The sequence below is a fragment of the Oryzias latipes genome, chromosome 1 (assembly GCF_053564925.1).
Source record: "Oryzias latipes strain Hd-rR chromosome 1, Olatipes_Hd-rR_3.1".
Taxonomy (NCBI): domain Eukaryota; kingdom Metazoa; phylum Chordata; class Actinopteri; order Beloniformes; family Adrianichthyidae; genus Oryzias; species Oryzias latipes.
This window is the reverse complement of record NC_136237.1, coordinates 23701792-23722096: the sequence shown is the minus strand read 5'-3', so window position 1 is coordinate 23722096 and position 20305 is coordinate 23701792. Positions and strand designations below refer to the sequence as shown.

The 20305-nt window shown below is 36.8% G+C and overlaps 1 long non-coding RNA gene across 1 annotated transcript in view; it reads left to right on the top strand.

Annotated features, from left to right (window-relative positions):
• LOC111947743 (uncharacterized) overlaps nucleotides 1-20305 on the top strand; it is a 36078-nt gene that overhangs the window by 1772 nt on the left and 14001 nt on the right. The window lies entirely within an intron of this gene.

Genomic DNA, 20305 nt, shown 5'->3' with positions numbered 1-20305 from the left:
AGCTCAGTTTACAGCCCCGTAGTTAGCAAGGCAGCTACTCAGACTTACCTGACTGAACTGAGAGACATTGCAAGACTGATAGGTAAAGACTTTGCAGACTTACTAGACGAACTTTCCTCTACAAGCCAAGTAGTTAACCCTGACGAAAATGACTCAGGTGACCGCCAGGACTCACCCCAAGTCCCTGACACGAATGCTCCTCTCAGTCCTCTGCAAGAGAACCCACCAACTCTTGAACCAGTCCACCCACTGATCCAAGCTCCAGTTGAGAATCCCCCACAAGTGCAGGTCAATGTTAAGACACCCACTCTCAAACCTTCTGAAGTAAACCCACCAGAGCTTCAGAAAGTAATAGTGGAACATGTGCTGAGAACTGAAGACTTCAATGCTCAGATGAACACTCCTTTCAGATTGAGACCCTTTTCAGGGCGCTGTCCCCACCCAAACAACGAAGTCGACTATGAGAGCTGGCGCTCGAGTGTGGAACTCCTTTTAAAAGACCCCAGACAGCCTGATTCATGCAAATCCAGGAGGCTCTTGGAAAGTCTCTCTTCACCTGCTGTCGATCTGGTAAAGCACATACCTACCGAGTCACCTCCTTCCACCTACTTGAAAATACTCGACTCTGCCTTCGGTACGGTTGAAGATGGAGACGACCTCTTTGCCAAATACTTGAACACTGTGCAGAATAATGGTGAGGCACCATAGTCTTACCTCCAGCGTCTTCAAGTCATGCTGAACACCACGTTCATAAGAGGTGGTGTTCCTGCTGGTGAACTGGACAAGCAGAAAAGGCAAATTCCACCTAACTTTTCCGAACTTCTTCTCATGCTCCGGACTGCTGAGAAACAGCACTTGAATACAACAAAACCAAAAGTGTTTTCCAACTACCAAGGCGCTCAGTCCCAAAGTCCAGAGCGAGATACATCAAAAACTGTTGACCCCCTTTCTGAAATACAAGACCTCAAGAAGCAGATCGCCAATCTGCAGTCCCATCTTGCATCTCTAAAGAACAAAAAAGACTCAAACAGTAAAGTAAAGTCAAAATCCACAAACTCGACCAAGACAAAAGTCCCCCCTGAAAGCCTTAAAACTCCAAAGCCACAGCCTTCAGAACAAAAATCAGAACCTCATCCAAGAAATCGTCCAAAGCCCTGGTACTGCTTCAGATGTGGGGAGGACGGGCACATCAAGCCCAGTGTGAAAATGAGCCAAACTCTCCCCTAGTTGCTGAAAAAAAGAAACTCTTAAGAGATAAGCAGATAGCATGGGACAAAGTGAATGGACAAGAACCTACTTTTTTAAACTAAAGAGGGCTCCAGTTGTGGGACAAATTGGAGCTGAAGCAAAGACAAAGAGTCCCAAGAAAAAGAAACGCGTCTTGAACTTCCACACACAGGCTGAAATGTCACTTTCTCTTCCAAAAGGTCTTGTTGGAGCGAAGTGCACTGCCAAAGTAGCCATTGACGATCAAGTGTGCAGCTGTCAATTTTTTTTTCAAATTCAACAACAAACGAACAACAAAGATTTTTTTCTTTACATTTTTTTCCGGTTTCAATAACAAAGTTTTTTTTTTGTTTTTTCAAAAATAAAAATTTTAATTTCAACAACAAAAGTTTGTTTTTTCAAAACATTTTTTTTTTCAAATTCAACAACAAAGATTTTTTTTTCCAATTTTTTTTTTTTCAACTTTAACGACAAACAAAGATTTGTTTTTCAAATGTTTTTTTTCAAATTCAACAACAAACAAACAACAACAAAGATTTTTTTCTTAACATTTTTTTCCAATTTCAATAACAAAGATTTGTTTTGTTTTTTCAAAACAATTTTTTTTTCAAATTCAACAACAAACGAACAACAAAGATTTTTTTCTTTACATTTTTTTCCGGTTTCAACAACAAAGTTTTTTTTTGTTTTTTCAAAAATAAAAATTTTAATTTCAACAAAAAAAGTTTGTTTTTTCAAAACATTTTTTTTTTCAAATTCAACAACAAAGATTTTTTTTTGTCCAATTTTTTTCTTAAAGCGGGCTGTGTATTCAAATCGGCGGCGCCTCTCCTTGTTGCTTGTGGCTAAGGCCAGGAGCCTTCGAAGGAGAGCCTGACGACAGAATAAAATCAACAAATGACTTCACAAGGAAAAACTGGAAACAATCTGCGTGTATAAAATTGTTTAAATAAGAAAATGACTAGAATTTTTTTGGGGCTTCACACAAAGCATTTCCATTGTATTGATTTCTATCATTCAATTCAAACTTACAGGAAAAAAGTTTCCAATGAGATTATGTTTCCATTATCATTCATAATATGTAATAATGACCAAATACCATTATCGATCTAATTTTTGTAAAAATGTTGATTTGTTCCTACATAAATTATACCGACAGCTCCATATGGGAGTGTTATGTGGACTAAAGTTATGTTTGAATATGAGTTTGCCGTACAGTAACACCTGCTGATGAGAAGTAGAAAGTTTAATAGGAAGTTTTCTGTAATCAAAATCACATTTTAGAAGGAACTCAGTGCCCCCTAGATGAGAGAAAATGTTGGAACAAATAAGAAACCAAATATTTCTTTCATTTTGCAGAAAGACCTAAGTCAGTTTATCTTAATCATACCATCCAAACTTTCAAAGACTATTAAGTCCACCTTCACTGTAATCCTGAATTATTGTTCCTTTTTTAATATAATGAGTTTTGTTTTTCCAGATGAAGTTAAAATTGGCCTGGTTTATTGCTTTCCTTGCAGATTTAGGAATTGGGAGTAGAACTGTGACTGTGTCTGCGCGTTGCGTCTTGTGTAGGACTAGGAGAAAGAAGCGCGCACACGTGTGTTGGGGGGTGCGTGTTGATTCTTCTGCCCTCTGGCTGCATGTGAGGCTTCGCCTGTGCTCTCTGGTACAGACATCTTCCCAGAATATTAGATATTGCCCAGTAATAAACAGACTGCAGACACTTTGTCACCTCTCCGGTAGTCGTGAAGCCTGACACCCATGAAGAACGCGGGGCAGGAGGCTCCGCCGTTGTTTATTCAGACACGTAACTTTGCTGCAAACAAAATAGTTCCCAACAAGAAAATGTAGTGATATTCATGGAAATCTAACAGCGCGCGTTAATGTTTGGTGTTACAGAGTGACTGAGATCAGTAATTCCCCCCCCCCCAACACAAAATCCTCGGTTGGGCGGCCGTGTCGCGCACTCAAGAATGCACGCAGCTTGTAACAGCTTATTCTGTCACTTAATTAAAATTAAAATGAAAATGGTATTTGACATTTCATTTTCAAGACGTTCTCTGGTAAATGTGTAGCATAATTCATTTAGAAATGTCTAATTTGACAGTTAAAATGGACCTCATTTTGATGACCTCATCACCGCATTGATGCGGTTATCGTCACAGCCCTATATCTAACATAACTTTTTTAAGCAAAAAATGACAAATGTTTCTATTCAAAAAAATGAAAAATGTTTCTATTTGTACATAAACTCAATTAAAAAGGTGTTCAAATCAGAAATATACATTTCTAATTATTACTGAAACGTCCACATGCAAATTTGTTTTTTAAAAATGAGACAAAAATGTGTGTTTTTGAGTAAATAATAGGAATTCGTTGATTTGAAAAGCCTAGTTTTTCTATTTTTTTCAAATGTGTAATAATTACTGGTGATGGTTCTCTCATGCGTTTATTAATAAATTGTATGAGTATTTGGCAAAAACCTTAAGTTGGTTTCAGGCTTGAAGTATCCAGTAGAAACAAGAAAATCTATCGTTTTTTGACTTAAATAAAATGTTGATTTCTTTAAATGAGCTAATAATATCATAAAAGAGAACAAAAACTGTAGGTCAATCTTTTCTTTGAATTATTATTTAATTATTTTCTATTTTGTTTTTGTTTTGTTTTTAGATTTCTTTTTTTTTAATGCACATTTGATTGAAAAATAACATCACCGACTCATCTGTTCACACAACAAGCAGGAGTCAAACTTACAATTTTAGTTGGAACCGTAAATTCTCAGGAGGCGGCGCCTCTCCTCCTCGTTCCGCGCCAATGGGAGCAGCCTCCTCAGAAGAACCTGACGACAGAATAAAAAACAATATTTGACTTCACAAGGAAAAACTTCAATCTGCGTGTATAAAATTGTTTAAATAAGAAAATGACGTGAAATTTTAAACGTTGGGCCTACACAAAGCATTTCTACATAGGTCAGTGTAATAGACGGGAAAAGTTTAATGATGAAAACTCTAAAAAGGCTAAAATGTGTCTGTTTTCATTTGAAATCAATTTCAAAAGAGTATTTGTAACTATAAATTGTACTTCTTTGAAAAAAAAATCGTGGAGAAATGAGGTGTGTCGTATGTGAGAAAGATGACATGTTTTTGAGCAAACACTTTCAACTCACCTGATTTTCCCACGCGATTCTTTGGTCGCGCCTCGCCCGAAGTATGGCGGAGTGCCAGACTAGGGGCCTGGGGACAGGGTTGGGGGTTCCTTGGATGGGGTGGGGGTTGGGGGTTATCTTCCTGGGGGGGTGGGGGGGGGGGGGGATTTTGATGTTCCATTTCTTTCTGTTATTCTGCAAAAATGCATGAAACGGTTAACGTTGAAGTACCTACAAGCTGAGTGGTTAGCTTACATTTTATTGTACAATGGGCAAAGAAAAAAAACACTGAAAGCATATTTATCTAACAAACAATGTATCTAACTATAGTTTGTTTCCACACACAACAAATTGTAATATCAAGACAAATGTCTCACCTTGACGGGGTTCTCTTCTGTGATTTGCGTCCGTTAGTTTGAAAAGAAAACAAATATATTGTTAGCATTGTCGTTATTAATTGTAACTATGGATGTCACATCCAGCAAAATTATATCTATTGTAATGATCCGGCCGGACCGTCACTTTAGTGGGGTAGCGAAAGCCAACTGCTCATTTGGATGGCTTCGTTGGAGAGCTGTCCGTGCCCCATACACCGCACGACCCCGGACAGTCTCAAGCAGAATAAACAGGAGGAGAGACAATGTTAGCTTTTAAGCAACAAGCAGTAAGCAGTAATACCCCCCAACACAAAATCCTCCGGCGGGCGGCCGTGTCGCGCACTCAAGAATGCACGCAGCTTGTAATGGAAATGAATACAATGGAAATGAATAATTAGAACGCAGCAAATTTGTCGTATTTCCTCGCAAGACACAAACTTATGTAGAATGAGGACATGTGTGTTTCTGAAACAGCGCACGTGCCGCGTGCTTCTGAGACAGTGACAGCCGCGGGCGCGCGCAGGCGGGTGCGACGAGGAGAGAAGAGTGATAAAAGGTTTCCCATATAGAAACTATGGAAGCGATTATGTAGCATATATAAAAAGCAAAGTCAAAACCAGAAATGCTTTTTAATTTTCAAAATGAAGCTGCATTTTTTGACTCAAAAATAAAATGAAAAAGCAATATTTCAAAATGCTTTTTCATTTCTTTCCTCAACACAGCTTATTCTGTCACTTAATTAAAATTAAAATGAAAATGGTATTTGACATTTCATTTTCAAGACGTTCTCTGGTAAATGTGTAGCATAATTTATTTAGAAATGTCTAATTTGACAGTTAAAATGGACCTCATTTTGATGACCTCATCACCGCATTGATGCGGTTATCGTCACAGCCCTATATCTAACATAACTTTTTTAAGCAAAAAATGACAAATGTTTCTATTCAAAAAAATGAAAAATGTTTCTATTTGTACATAAACTCAATTAAAAAGGTGTTCAAATCAGAAATATACATTTCTAATTATTACTGAAACGTCCACATGCAAATTTATTTTTTAAAAATGAGACAAAAATGTGTGTTTTTGAGTAAATAATAGGAATTCGTTGATTTGAAAAGCCTAGTTTTTCTATTTTTTTCAAATGTGTAATAATTACTGGTGATGGTTCTCTCATGCGTTTATTAATAAATTGTATGAGTATTTGGCAAAAACCTTAAGTTGGTTTCAGGCTTGAAGTATCCAGTAGAAACAAGAAAATCTATCGTTTTTTGACTTAAATAAAATGTTGATTTCTTTAAATGAGCTAATAATATCATAAAAGAGAACAAAAACTGTAGGTCAATCTTTTCTTTGAATTATTATTTAATTATTTTCTATTTTGTTTTTGTTTTGTTTTTAGATTTCTTTTTTTTTAATGCACATTTGATTGAAAAATAACATCACCGACTCATCTGTTCACACAACAAGCAGGAGTCAAACTTACAATTTTAGTTGGAACCGTAAATTCTCAGGAGGCGGCGCCTCTCCTCCTCGTTCCGCGCCAATGGGAGCAGCCTCCTCAGAAGAACCTGACGACAGAATAAAAAACAATATTTGACTTCACAAGGAAAAACTTCAATCTGCGTGTATAAAATTGTTTAAATAAGAAAATGACGTGAAATTTTAAACGTTGGGCCTACACAAAGCATTTCTACATAGGTCAGTGTAATAGACGGGAAAAGTTTAATGATGAAAACTCTAAAAAGGCTAAAATGTGTCTGTTTTCATTTGAAATCAATTTCAAAAGAGTATTTGTAACTATAAATTGTACTTCTTTGAAAAAAAATCGTGGAGAAATGAGGTGTGTCGTATGTGAGAAAAATGACATGTTTTTGAGCAAACACTTTCAACTCACCTGATTTTCCCACGCGATTCTTTGGTCGCGCCTCGCCCGAAGTATGGCGGAGTGCCAGACTAGGGGCCTGGGGACAGTGTTGGGGGCAGGTTGGGGGTTCCTTGGAGGGGGTGAGGGTGGGGGGTTATCTTCCTGGGGGGGTGGGGGTGGTGGGGGGGATTTTGATGTTCCATTTCTTTTTGTTATTCTGCAAAAATGCATGAAACGGTTAACGTTGAAGTATCTACAAGCTGAGTGGTTAGCTTACATTTTATTGTACAATGGGCAAAGAAAAAAAACACTGAAAGCATATTTATCTAACAAACAATGTATCTAACTATAGTTTGTTTCCACACACAACAAATTGTAATATCAAGACAAATGTCTCACCTTGACGGGGTTCTCTTCTGTGATTTGCGTCCGTTAGTTTGAAAAGAAAACAAATATATTGTTAGCATTGTCGTTATTAATTGTAACTATGGATGTCACATCCAGCAAAATTATATCTATTGTAATGATCCGGCCGGACCGTCACTTTAGTGGGGTAGCAAAAGCCAACTGCTCATTTGGATGGCTTCGTTGGAGAGCTGTCCGTGCCCCATACACCGCACGACCCCGGACAGTCTCAAGCAGAATAAACAGGAGGAGAGACAATGTTAGCTTTTAAGCAACAAGCAGTAAGCAGTAATACCCCCCAACACAAATCCTCCGGCGGGCGGCCGTGTCGCGCACTCAAGAATGCACGCAGCTTGTAATGGAAATGAATACAATGGAAATGAATAATTAGAACGCAGCAAATTTGTCGTATTTCCTCGCAAGACACAAACTTATGTAGAATGAGGACATGTGTGTTTCTGAAACAGCGCACGTGCCGCGTGCTTCTGAGACAGTGACAGCCGCGGGCGCGCGCAGCGGGTGCGACGAGGAGAGAAGAAGAGTGATAAAAGGTTTCCCATATAGAAACTATGGAAGCGATTATGTAGCATATATAAAAAGCAAAGTCAAAACCAGAAATGCTTTTTAATTTTCAAAATGAAGCTGCATTTTTTGACTCAAAAATAAAATGAAAAAGCAATATTTCAAAATGCTTTTTCATTTCTTTCCTCAACACAGCTTATTCTGTCACTTTATTAAAATTAAAATGAAAATGGTATTTGACATTTCATTTTCAAGACGTTCTCTGGTAAATGTGTAGCATAATTTATTTAGAAATGTCTAATTTGACAGTTAAAATGGACCTCATTTTGATGACCTCATCACCGCATTGATGCGGTTATCGTCACAGCCCTATATCTAACATAACTTTTTTAAGCAAAAAATGACAAATGTTTCTATTCAAAAAAATGAAAAATGTTTCTATTTGTACATAAACTCAATTAAAAAGGTGTTCAAATCAGAAATATACATTTCTAATTATTACTGAAACGTCCACATGCAAATTTATTTTTTAAAAATTAGACAAAAATGTGTGTTTTTGAGTAAATAATAGGAATTCGTTGATTTGAAAAGCCTAGTTTTTCTATTTTTTTCAAATGTGTAATAATTACTGGTGATGGTTCTCTCATGCGTTTATTAATAAATTGTATGAGTATTTGGCAAAAACCTTAAGTTGGTTTCAGGCTTGAAGTATCCAGTAGAAACAAGAAAATCTATCGTTTTTTGACTTAAATAAAATGTTGATTTCTTTAAATGAGCTAATAATATCATAAAAGAGAACAAAAACTGTAGGTCAATCTTTTCTTTGAATTATTATTTAATTATTTTCTATTTTGTTTTTGTTTTGTTTTTAGATTTCTTTTTTTTTAATGCACATTTGATTGAAAAATAACATCACCGACTCATCTGTTCACACAACAAGCAGGAGTCAAACTTACAATTTTAGTTGGAACCGTAAATTCTCAGGAGGCGGCGCCTCTCCTCCTCGTTCCGCGCCAATGGGAGCAGCCTCCTCAGAAGAACCTGACGACAGAATAAAAAACAATATTTGACTTCACAAGGAAAAACTTCAATCTGCGTGTATAAAATTGTTTAAATAAGAAAATGACGTGAAATTTTAAACTTTGGGCCTACACAAAGCATTTCTACATAGGTCAGTGTAATAGACGGGAAAAGTTTAATGATGAAAACTCTAAAAAGGCTAAAATGTGTCTGTTTTCATTTGAAATCAATTTCAAAAGAGTATTTGTAACTATAAATTGTACTTCTTTGAAAAAAAATCGTGGAGAAATGAGGTGTGTCGTATGTGAGAAAGATGACATGTTTTTGAGCAAACACTTTCAACTCACCTGATTTTCCCACGCGATTCTTTGGTCGCGCCTCGCCCGAAGTATGGCGGAGTGCCAGACTAGGGGCCTGGGGACAGTGTTGGGGGCAGGTTGGGGGTTCCTTGGAGGGGGTGAGGGTGGGGGGTTATCTTCCTGGGGGGGTGGGGGTGGTGGGGGGGATTTTGATGTTCCATTTCTTTCTGTTATTCTCCAAAAATGCATGAAACGGTTAACGTTGAAGTATCTACAAGCTGAGTGGTTAGCTTACATTTTATTGTACAATGGGCAAAGAAAAAAAACACTGAAAGCATATTTATCTAACAAACAATGTATCTAACTATAGTTTGTTTCCACACACAACAAATTGTAATATCAAGACAAATGTCTCACCTTGACGGGGTTCTCTTCTGTGATTTGCGTCCGTTAGTTTGAAAAGAAAACAAATATATTGTTAGCATTGTCGTTATTAATTGTAACTATGGATGTCACATCCAGCAAAATTATATCTATTGTAATGATCCGGCCGGACCGTCACTTTAGTCGGGTAGCGAAAGCCAACTGCTCATTTGGATGGCTTCGTTGGAGAGCTGTCCGTGCCCCATACACCGCACGACCCCGGACAGTCTCAAGCAGAATAAACAGGAGGAGAGACAATGTTAGCTTTTAAGCAACAAGCCGTAAGCAGTAATACCCCCCCAACACAAAATCCTCCGGCGGGCGGCCGTGTCGCGCACTCAAGAATGCACGCAGCTTGTAATGGAAATGAATACAATGGAAATGAATAATTAGAACGCAGCAAATTTGTCGTATTTCCTCGCAAGACACAAACTTATGTAGAATGAGGACATGTGTGTTTCTGAAACAGCGCACGTGCCGCGTGCTTCTGAGACAGTGACAGCCGCGGGCGCGCGCAGGCGGGTGCGACGAGGAGAGAAGAGTGATAAAAGGTTGTCCATATAGAAACTATGGAAGCGATTATGTAGCATATATAAAACGCAAAGTCAAAACCAGAAATGCTTTTTAATTTTCAAAATGAAGCTGCATTTTTTGACTCAAAAATAAAATGAAAAAGCAATATTTCAAAATGCTTTTTCATTTCTTTCCTCAACACAGCTTATTCTGTCACTTAATTAAAATGAAAATGGTATTTGACATTTCATTTTCAAGACGTTCTCTGGTAAATGTGTAGCATAATTTATTTAGAAATGTCTAATTTGACAGTTAAAATGGACCTCATTTTGATGACCTCATCACCGCATTGATGCGGTTATCGTCACAGCCCTAGATTTAACATAACTTTTTTAAGCAAAAAATGACAAATGTTTCTATTCAAAAAAATGAAAAATGTTTCTATTTGTACATAAACTCAATTAAAAAGGTGTTCAAATCAGAAATATACATTTCTAATTATTACTGAAACGTCCACATGCAAATTTGTTTTTTAAAAATGAGACAAAAATGTGTGTTTTTGAGTAAATAATAGGAATTCGTTGATTTGAAAAGCCTAGTTTTTCTATTTTTTTCAAATGTGTAATAATTACTGGTGATGGTTCTCTGATGCGTTTATTAATAAATTGTATGAGTATTTGGCAAAAACCTTAAGTTGGTTTCAGGCTTGAAGTATCCAGTAGAAACAAGAAAATCTATCGTTTTTTGACTTAAATAAAATGTTGATTTCTTTAAATGAGCTAATAATATCATAAAAGAGAACAAAAACTGTAGGTCAATCTTTTCTTTGAATTATTATTTAATTATTTTCTATTTTGTTTTTGTTTTGTTTTTAGATTTCTTTTTTTTTAATGCACATTTGATTGAAAAATAACATCACCGACTCATCTGTTCACACAACAAGCAGGAGTCAAACTTACAATTTTAGTTGGAACCGTAAATTCTCAGGAGGCGGCGCCTCTCCTCCTCGTTCCGCGCCAATGGGAGCAGCCTCCTCAGAAGAACCTGACGACAGAATAAAAAACAATATTTGACTTCACAAGGAAAAACTTCAATCTGCGTGTATAAAATTGTTTAAATAAGAAAATGACGTGAAATTTTAAACGTTGGGCCTACACAAAGCATTTCTACATAGGTCAGTGTAATAGACGGGAAAAGTTTAATGAGGAAAACTCTAAAAAGGCTAAAATGTGTCTGTTTTCATTTGAAATCAATTTCAAAAGAGTATTTGTAACTATAAATTGTACTTCTTTGAAAAAAAAATCGTGGAGAAATGAGGTGTGTCGTATGTGAGAAAGATGACATGTTTTTGAGCAAACACTTTCAACTCACCTGATTTTCCCACGCGATTCTTTGGTCGCGCCTCGCCCGAAGTATGGCGGAGTGCCAGACTAGGGGCCTGGGGACAGGGTTGGGGGTTCCTTGGATGGGGTGGGGGTTGGGGGTTATCTTCCGGGGGGGGTGGGGGGGATTTTGATGTTCCATTTCTTTCTGTTATTCTGCAAAAATGCATGAAACGGTTAACGTTGAAGTATCTACAAGCTGAGTGGTTAGCTTACATTTTATTGTACAATGGGCAAAGAAAAAAAACACTGAAAGCATATTTATCTAACAAACAATGTATCTAACTATAGTTTGTTTCCACACACAACAAATTGTAATATCAAGACAAATGTCTCACCTTGACGGGGTTCTCTTCTGTGATTTGCGTCCGTTAGTTTGAAAAGAAAACAAATATATTGTTAGCATTGTCGTTATTAATTGTAACTATGGATGTCACATCCAGCAAAATTATATCTATTGTAATGATCCAGCCGGACCGTCACTTTAGTGGGGTAGCGAAAGCCAACTGCTCATTTGGATGGCTTCGTTGGAGAGCTGTCCGTGCCCCATACACCGCACGACCCCGGACAGTCTCAAGCAGAATAAACAGGAGGAGAGACAATGTTAGCTTTTAAGCAACAAGCAGTAAGCAGTAATACCCCCCAACACAAAATCCTCCAGCGGGCGGCCGTGTCGCGCACTCAAGAATGCACGCAGCTTGTAATGGAAATGAATACAATGGAAATGAATAATTAGAACGCAGCAAATTTGTCGTATTTCCTCGCAAGACACAAACTTATGTAGAATGAGGACATGTGTGTTTCTGAAACAGCGCACGTGCCGCGTGCTTCTGAGACAGTGACAGCCGCGGGCGCGCGCAGGCGGGTGCGACGAGGAGAGAAGAAGAGTGATAAAAGGTTTCCCATATAGAAACTATGGAAGCGATTATGTAGCATATATAAAAAGCAAAGTCAAAACCAGAAATGCTTTTTAATTTTCAAAATGAAGCTGCATTTTTTGACTCAAAAATAAAATGAAAAAGCAATATTTCAAAATGCTTTTTCATTTCTTTCCTCAACACAGCTTATTCTGTCACTTAATTAAAATTAAAATGAAAATGGTATTTGACATTTCATTTTCAAGACGTTCTCTGGTAAATGTGTAGCATAATTTATTTAGAAATGTCTAATTTGACAGTTAAAATGGACCTCATTTTGATGACCTCATCACCGCATTGATGCGGTTATCGTCACAGCCCTAGATTTAACATAACTTTTTTAAGCAAAAAATGACAAATGTTTCTATTCAAAAAAATGAAAAATGTTTCTATTTGTACATAAACTCAATTAAAAAGGTGTTCAAATCAGAAATATACATTTCTAATTATTACTGAAACGTCCACATGCAAATTTGTTTTTTAAAAATGAGACAAAAATGTGTGTTTTTGAGTAAATAATAGGAATTCGTTGATTTGAAAAGCCTAGTTTTTCTATTTTTTTCAAATGTGTAATAATTACTGGTGATGGTTCTCTGATGCGTTTATTAATAAATTGTATGAGTATTTGGCAAAAACCTTAAGTTGGTTTCAGGCTTGAAGTATCCAGTAGAAACAAGAAAATCTATCGTTTTTTGACTTAAATAAAATGTTGATTTCTTTAAATGAGCTAATAATATCATAAAAGAGAACAAAAACTGTAGGTCAATCTTTTCTTTGAATTATTATTTAATTATTTTCTATTTTGTTTTTGTTTTGTTTTTAGATTTCTTTTTTTTTAATGCACATTTGATTGAAAAATAACATCACCGACTCATCTGTTCACACAACAAGCAGGAGTCAAACTTACAATTTTAGTTGGAACCGTAAATTCTCAGGAGGCGGCGCCTCTCCTCCTCGTTCCGCGCCAATGGGAGCAGCCTCCTCAGAAGAACCTGACGACAGAATAAAAAACAATATTTGACTTCACAAGGAAAAACTTCAGACAATCTGCGTGTATAAAATTGTTTAAATAAGAAAATGACGTGAAATTTTAAACTTTGGGCCTACACAAAGCATTTCTACATAGGTCAGTGTAATAGACGGGAAAAGTTTAATGATGAAAACTCTAAAAAGGCTAAAATGTGTCTGTTTTCATTTGAAATCAATTTCAAAAGAGTATTTGTAACTATAAATTGTACTTCTTTGAAAAAAAATCGTGGAGAAATGAGGTGTGTCGTATGTGAGAAAGATGACATGTTTTTGAGCAAACACTTTCAACTCACCTGATTTTCCCACGCGATTCTTTGGTCGCGCCTCGCCCGAAGTATGGCGGAGTGCCAGACTAGGGGCCTGGGGACAGGGTTGGGGGTTCTTTGGAGGGGGTGGGGGTTGGGGGTTATCTTCCTGGGGGGGGTGGGGGGGATTTTGATGTTCCATTTCTTTCTGTTATTCTGCAAAAATGCATGAAACGGTTAACGTTGAAGTACCTACAAGCTGAGTGGTTAGCTTACATTTTATTGTACAATGGGCAAAGAAAAAAAACACTGAAAGCATATTTATCTAACAAACAATGTATCTAACTATAGTTTGTTTCCACACACAACAAATTGTAATATCAAGACAAATGTCTCACCTTGACGGGGTTCTCTTCTGTGATTTGCGTCCGTTAGTTTGAAAAGAAAACAAATATATTGTTAGCATTGTCGTTATTAATTGTAACTATGGATGTCACATCCAGCAAAATTATATCTATTGTAATGATCCGGCCGGACCGTCACTTTAGTGGGGTAGCGAAAGCCAACTGCTCATTTGGATGGCTTCGTTGGAGAGCTGTCCGTGCCCCATACACCGCACGACCCCGGACAGTCTCAAGCAGAATAAACAGGAGGAGAGACAATGTTAGCTTTTAAGCAACAAGCAGTAAGCAGTAATACCCCCCAACACAAAATCCTCCGGCGGGCGGCCGTGTCGCGCACTCAAGAATGCACGCAGCTTGTAATGGAAATGAATACAATGGAAATGAATAATTAGAACGCAGCAAATTTGTCGTATTTCCTCGCAAGACACAAACTTATGTAGAATGAGGACATGTGTGTTTCTGAAACAGCGCACGTGCCGCGTGCTTCTGAGACAGTGACAGCCGCGGGCGCGCGCAGGCGGGTGCGACGAGGAGAGAAGAAGAGTGATAAAAGGTTTCCCATATAGAAACTATGGAAGCGATTATGTAGCATATATAAAAAGCAAAGTCAAAACCAGAAATGCTTTTTAATTTTCAAAATGAAGCTGCATTTTTTGACTCAAAAATAAAATGAAAAAGCAATATTTCAAAATGCTTTTTCATTTCTTTCCTCAACACAGCTTATTCTGTCACTTAATTAAAATTAAAATGAAAATGGTATTTGACATTTCATTTTCAAGACGTTCTCTGGTAAATGTGTAGCATAATTTATTTAGAAATGTCTAATTTGACAGTTAAAATGGACCTCATTTTGATGACCTCATCACCGCATTGATGCGGTTATCGTCACAGCCCTATATCTAACATAACTTTTTTAAGCAAAAAATGACAAATGTTTCTATTCAAAAAAATGAAAAATGTTTCTATTTGTACATAAACTCAATTAAAAAGGTGTTCAAATCAGAAATATACATTTCTAATTATTACTGAAACGTCCACATGCAAATTTATTTTTTTAAAATGAGACAAAAATGTGTGTTTTTGAGTAAATAATAGGAATTCGTTGATTTGAAAAGCCTAGTTTTTCTATTTTTTTCAAATGTGTAATAATTACTGGTGATGGTTCTCTCATGCGTTTATTAATAAATTGTATGAGTATTTGGCAAAAACCTTAAGTTGGTTTCAGGCTTGAAGTATCCAGTAGAAACAAGAAAATCTATCGTTTTTTGACTTAAATAAAATGTTGATTTCTTTAAATGAGCTAATAATATCATAAAAGAGAACAAAAACTGTAGGTCAATCTTTTCTTTGAATTATTATTTAATTATTTTCTATTTTGTTTTTGTTTTGTTTTTAGATTTCTTTTTTTTTTATGCACATTTGATTGAAAAATAACATCACCGACTCATCTGTTCACACAACAAGCAGGAGTCAAACTTACAAATTTAGTTGGAACCGTAAATTCTCAGGAGGCGGCGCCTCTCCTCCTCGTTCCGCGCCAATGGGAGCAGCCTCCTCAGAAGAACCTGACGACAGAATAAAAAACAATATTTGACTTCACAAGGAAAAACTTCAATCTGCGTGTATAAAATTGTTTAAATAAGAAAATGACGTGAAATTTTAAACGTTGGGCCTACACAAAGCATTTCTACATAGGTCAGTGTAATAGACGGGAAAAGTTTAATGATGAAAACTCTAAAAAGGCTAAAATGTGTCTGTTTTCATTTGAAATCAATTTCAAAAGAGTATTTGTAACTATAAATTGTACTTCTTTGAAAAAAAATCGTGGAGAAATGAGGTGTGTCGTATGTGAGAAAGATGACATGTTTTTGAGCAAACACTTTCAACTCACCTGATTTTCCCACGCGATTCTTTGGTCGCGCCTCGCCCGAAGTATGGCGGAGTGCCAGACTAGGGGCCTGGGGACAGTGTTGGGGGCAGGTTGGGGGTTCCTTGGAGGGGGTGAGGGTGGGGGGTTATCTTCCTGGGGGGGTGGGGGTGGTGGGGGGGATTTTGATGTTCCATTTCTTTCTGTTATTCTGCAAAAATGCATGAAACGGTTAACGTTGAAGTATCTACAAGCTGAGTGGTTAGCTTACATTTTATTGTACAATGGGCAAAGAAAAAAAACACTGAAAGCATATTTATCTAACAAACAATGTATCTAACTATAGTTTGTTTCCACACACAACAAATTGTAATATCAAGACAAATGTCTCACCTTGACGGGGTTCTCTTCTGTGATTTGCGTCCGTTAGTTTGAAAAGAAAACAAATATATTGTTAGCATTGTCGTTATTAATTGTAACTATGGATGTCACATCCAGCAAAATTATATCTATTGTAATGATCCGGCCGGACCGTCACTTTAGTGGGGTAGCGAAAGCCAACTGCTCATTTGGATGGCTTCGTTGGAGAGCTGTCCGTGCCCCATACACCGCACGACCCCGGACAGTCTCAAGCAGAATAAACAGGAGGAGAGACAATGTTAGCTTTTAAGCAACAAGCAGTAAGCAGTAATACCCCCCAACACAAAATCCTCCGGCGGGCGGCCGTGTCGCGCACTCAAGAATGCACGCAGCTTGTAATGGAAATGAATACAATGGAAATGAATAATTAGAACGCAGCAAATTTGTCGTATTTCCTCGCAAGACACAAACTTATGTAGAATGAGGACATGTGTGTTTCTGAAACAGCGCACGTGCCGCGTGCTTCTGAGACAGTGACAGCCGCGGGCGCGCGCAGGCGGGTGCGACGAGGAGAGAAGAAGAGTGATAAAAGGTTTCCCATATAGAAACTATGGAAGCGATTATGTAGCATATATAAAAAGCAAAGTCAAAACCAGAAATGCTTTTTAATTTTCAAAATGAAGCTGCATTTTTTGACTCAAAAATAAAATGAAAAAGCAATATTTCAAAATGCTTTTTCATTTCTTTCCTCAACACAGCTTATTCTGTCACTTAATTAAAATTAAAATGAAAATGGTATTTGACATTTCATTTTCAAGACGTTCTCTGGTAAATGTGTAGCATAATTTATTTAGAAATGTCTAATTTGACAGTTAAAATGGACCTCATTTTGATGACCTCATCACCGCATTGATGCGGTTATCGTCACAGCCCTATATCTAACATAACTTTTTTAAGCAAAAAATGACAAATGTTTCTATTCAAAAAAATGAAAAATGTTTCTATTTGTACATAAACTCAATTAAAAAGGTGTTCAAATCAGAAATATACATTTCTAATTATTACTGAAACGTCCACATGCAAATTTATTTTTTAAAAATGAGACAAAAATGTGTGTTTTTGAGTAAATAATAGGAATTCGTTGATTTGAAAAGCCTAGTTTTTCTATTTTTTTCAAATGTTTAATAATTACTGGTGATGGTTCTCTCATGCGTTTATTAATAAATTGTATGAGTATTTGGCAAAAACCTTAAGTTGGTTTCAGGCTTGAAGTATCCAGTAGAAACAAGAAAATCTATCGTTTTTTGACTTAAATAAAATGTTGATTTCTTTAAATGAGCTAATAATATCATAAAAGAGAACAAAAACTGTAGGTCAATCTTTTCTTTGAATTATTATTTAATTATTTTCTATTTTGTTTTTGTTTTGTTTTTAGATTTCTTTTTTTTTAATGCACATTTGATTGAAAAATAACATCACCGACTCATCTGTTCACACAACAAGCAGGAGTCAAACTTACAATTTTAGTTGGAACCGTAAATTCTCAGGAGGCGGCGCCTCTCCTCCTCGTTCCGCGCCAATGGGAGCAGCCTCCTCAGAAGAACCTGACGACAGAATAAAAAACAATATTTGACTTCACAAGGAAAAACTTCAATCTGCGTGTATAAAATTGTTTAAATAAGAAAATGACGTGAAATTTTAAACGTTGGGCCTACACAAAGCATTTCTACATAGGTCAGTGTAATAGACGGGAAAAGTTTAATGAGGAAAACTCTAAAAAGGCTAAAATGTGTCTGTTTTCATTTGAAATCAATTTCAAAAGAGTATTTGTAACTATAAATTGTACTTCTTTGAAAAAAAAATCGTGGAGAAATGAGGTGTGTCGTATGTGAGAAAGATGACATGTTTTTGAGCAAACACTTTCAACTCACCTGATTTTCCCACGCGATTCTTTGGTCGCGCCTCGCCCGAAGTATGGCGGAGTGCCAGACTAGGGGCCTGGGGACAGGGTTGGGGGTTCCTTGGATGGGGTGGGGGTTGGGGGTTATCTTCCGGGGGGGGTGGGGGGGATTTTGATGTTCCATTTCTTTCTGTTATTCTGCAAAAATGCATGAAACGGTTAACGTTGAAGTATCTACAAGCTGAGTGGTTAGCTTACATTTTATTGTACAATGGGCAAAGAAAAAAAACACTGAAAGCATATTTATCTAACAAACAATGTATCTAACTATAGTTTGTTTCCACACACAACAAATTGTAATATCAAGACAAATGTCTCACCTTGACGGGGTTCTCTTCTGTGATTTGCGTCCGTTAGTTTGAAAAGAAAACAAATATATTGTTAGCATTGTCGTTATTAATTGTAACTATGGATGTCACATCCAGCAAAATTATATCTATTGTAATGATCCAGCCGGACCGTCACTTTAGTGGGGTAGCGAAAGCCAACTGCTCATTTGGATGGCTTCGTTGGAGAGCTGTCCGTGCCCCATACACCGCACGACCCCGGACAGTCTCAAGCAGAATAAACAGGAGGAGAGACAATGTTAGCTTTTAAGCAACAAGCAGTAAGCAGTAATACCCCCCAACACAAAATCCTCCGGCGGGCGGCCGTGTCGCGCACTCAAGAATGCACGCAGCTTGTAATGGAAATGAATACAATGGAAATGAATAATTAGAACGCAGCAAATTTGTCGTATTTCCTCGCAAGACACAAACTTATGTAGAATGAGGACATGTGTGTTTCTGAAACAGCGCACGTGCCGCGTGCTTCTGAGACAGTGACAGCCGCGGGCGCGCGCAGGCGGGTGCGACGAGGAGAGAAGAAGAGTGATAAAAGGTTTCCCATATAGAAACTATGGAAGCGATTATGTAGCATATATAAAAAGCAAAGTCAAAACCAGAAATGCTTTTTAATTTTCAAAATGAAGCTGCATTTTTTGACTCAAAAATAAAATGAAAAAGCAATATTTCAAAATGCTTTTTCATTTCTTTCCTCAACACAGCTTATTCTGTCACTTAATTAAAATTAAAATGAAAATGGTATTTGACATTTCATTTTCAAGACGTTCTCTGGTAAATGTGTAGCATAATTTATTTAGAAATGTCTAATTTGACAGTTAAAATGGACCTCATTTTGATGACCTCATCACCGCATTGATGCGGTTATCGTCACAGCCCTAGATTTAACATAACTTTTTTAAGCAAAAAATGACAAATGTTTCTATTCAAAAAAATGAAAAATGTTTCTATTTGTACATAAACTCAATTAAAAAGGTGTTCAAATCAGAAATATACATTTCTAATTATTACTGAAACGTCCACATGCAAATTTGTTTTTTAAAAATGAGACAAAAATGTGTGTTTTTGAGTAAATAATAGGAATTCGTTGATTTGAAAAGCCTAGTTTTTCTATTTTTTTCAAATGTGTAATAATTACTGGTGATGGTTCTCTGATGCGTTTATTAATAAATTGTATGAGTATTTGGCAAAAACCTTAAGTTGGTTTCAGGCTTGAAGTATCCAGTAGAAACAAGAAAATCTATCGTTTTTTGACTTAAATAAAATGTTGATTTCTTTAAATGAGCTAATAATATCATAAAAGAGAACAAAAACTGTAGGTCAATCTTTTCTTTGAATTATTATTTAATTATTTTCTATTTTGTTTTTGTTTTGTTTTTAGATTTCTTTTTTTTTAATGCACATTTGATTGAAAAATAACATCACCGACTCATCTGTTCACACAACAAGCAGGAGTCAAACTTACAATTTTAGTTGGAACCGTAAATTCTCAGGAGGCGGCGCCTCTCCTCCTCGTTCCGCGCCAATGGGAGCAGCCTCCTCAGAAGAACCTGACGACAGAATAAAAAACAATATTTGACTTCACAAGGAAAAACTTCAGACAATCTGCGTGTATAAAATTGTTTAAATAAGAAAATGACGTGAAATTTTAAACTTTGGGCCTACACAAAGCATTTCTACATAGGTCAGTGTAATAGACGGGAAAAGTTTAATGATGAAAACTCTAAAAAGGCTAAAATGTGTCTGTTTTCATTTGAAATCAATTTCAAAAGAGTATTTGTAACTATAAATTGTACTTCTTTGAAAAAAAATCGTGGAGAAATGAGGTGTGTCGTATGTGAGAAAGATGACATGTTTTTGAGCAAACACTTTCAACTCACCTGATTTTCCCACGCGATTCTTTGGTCGCGCCTCGCCCGAAGTATGGCGGAGTGCCAGACTAGGGGCCTGGGGACAGGGTTGGGGGTTCTTTGGAGGGGGTGGGGGTTGGGGGTTATCTTCC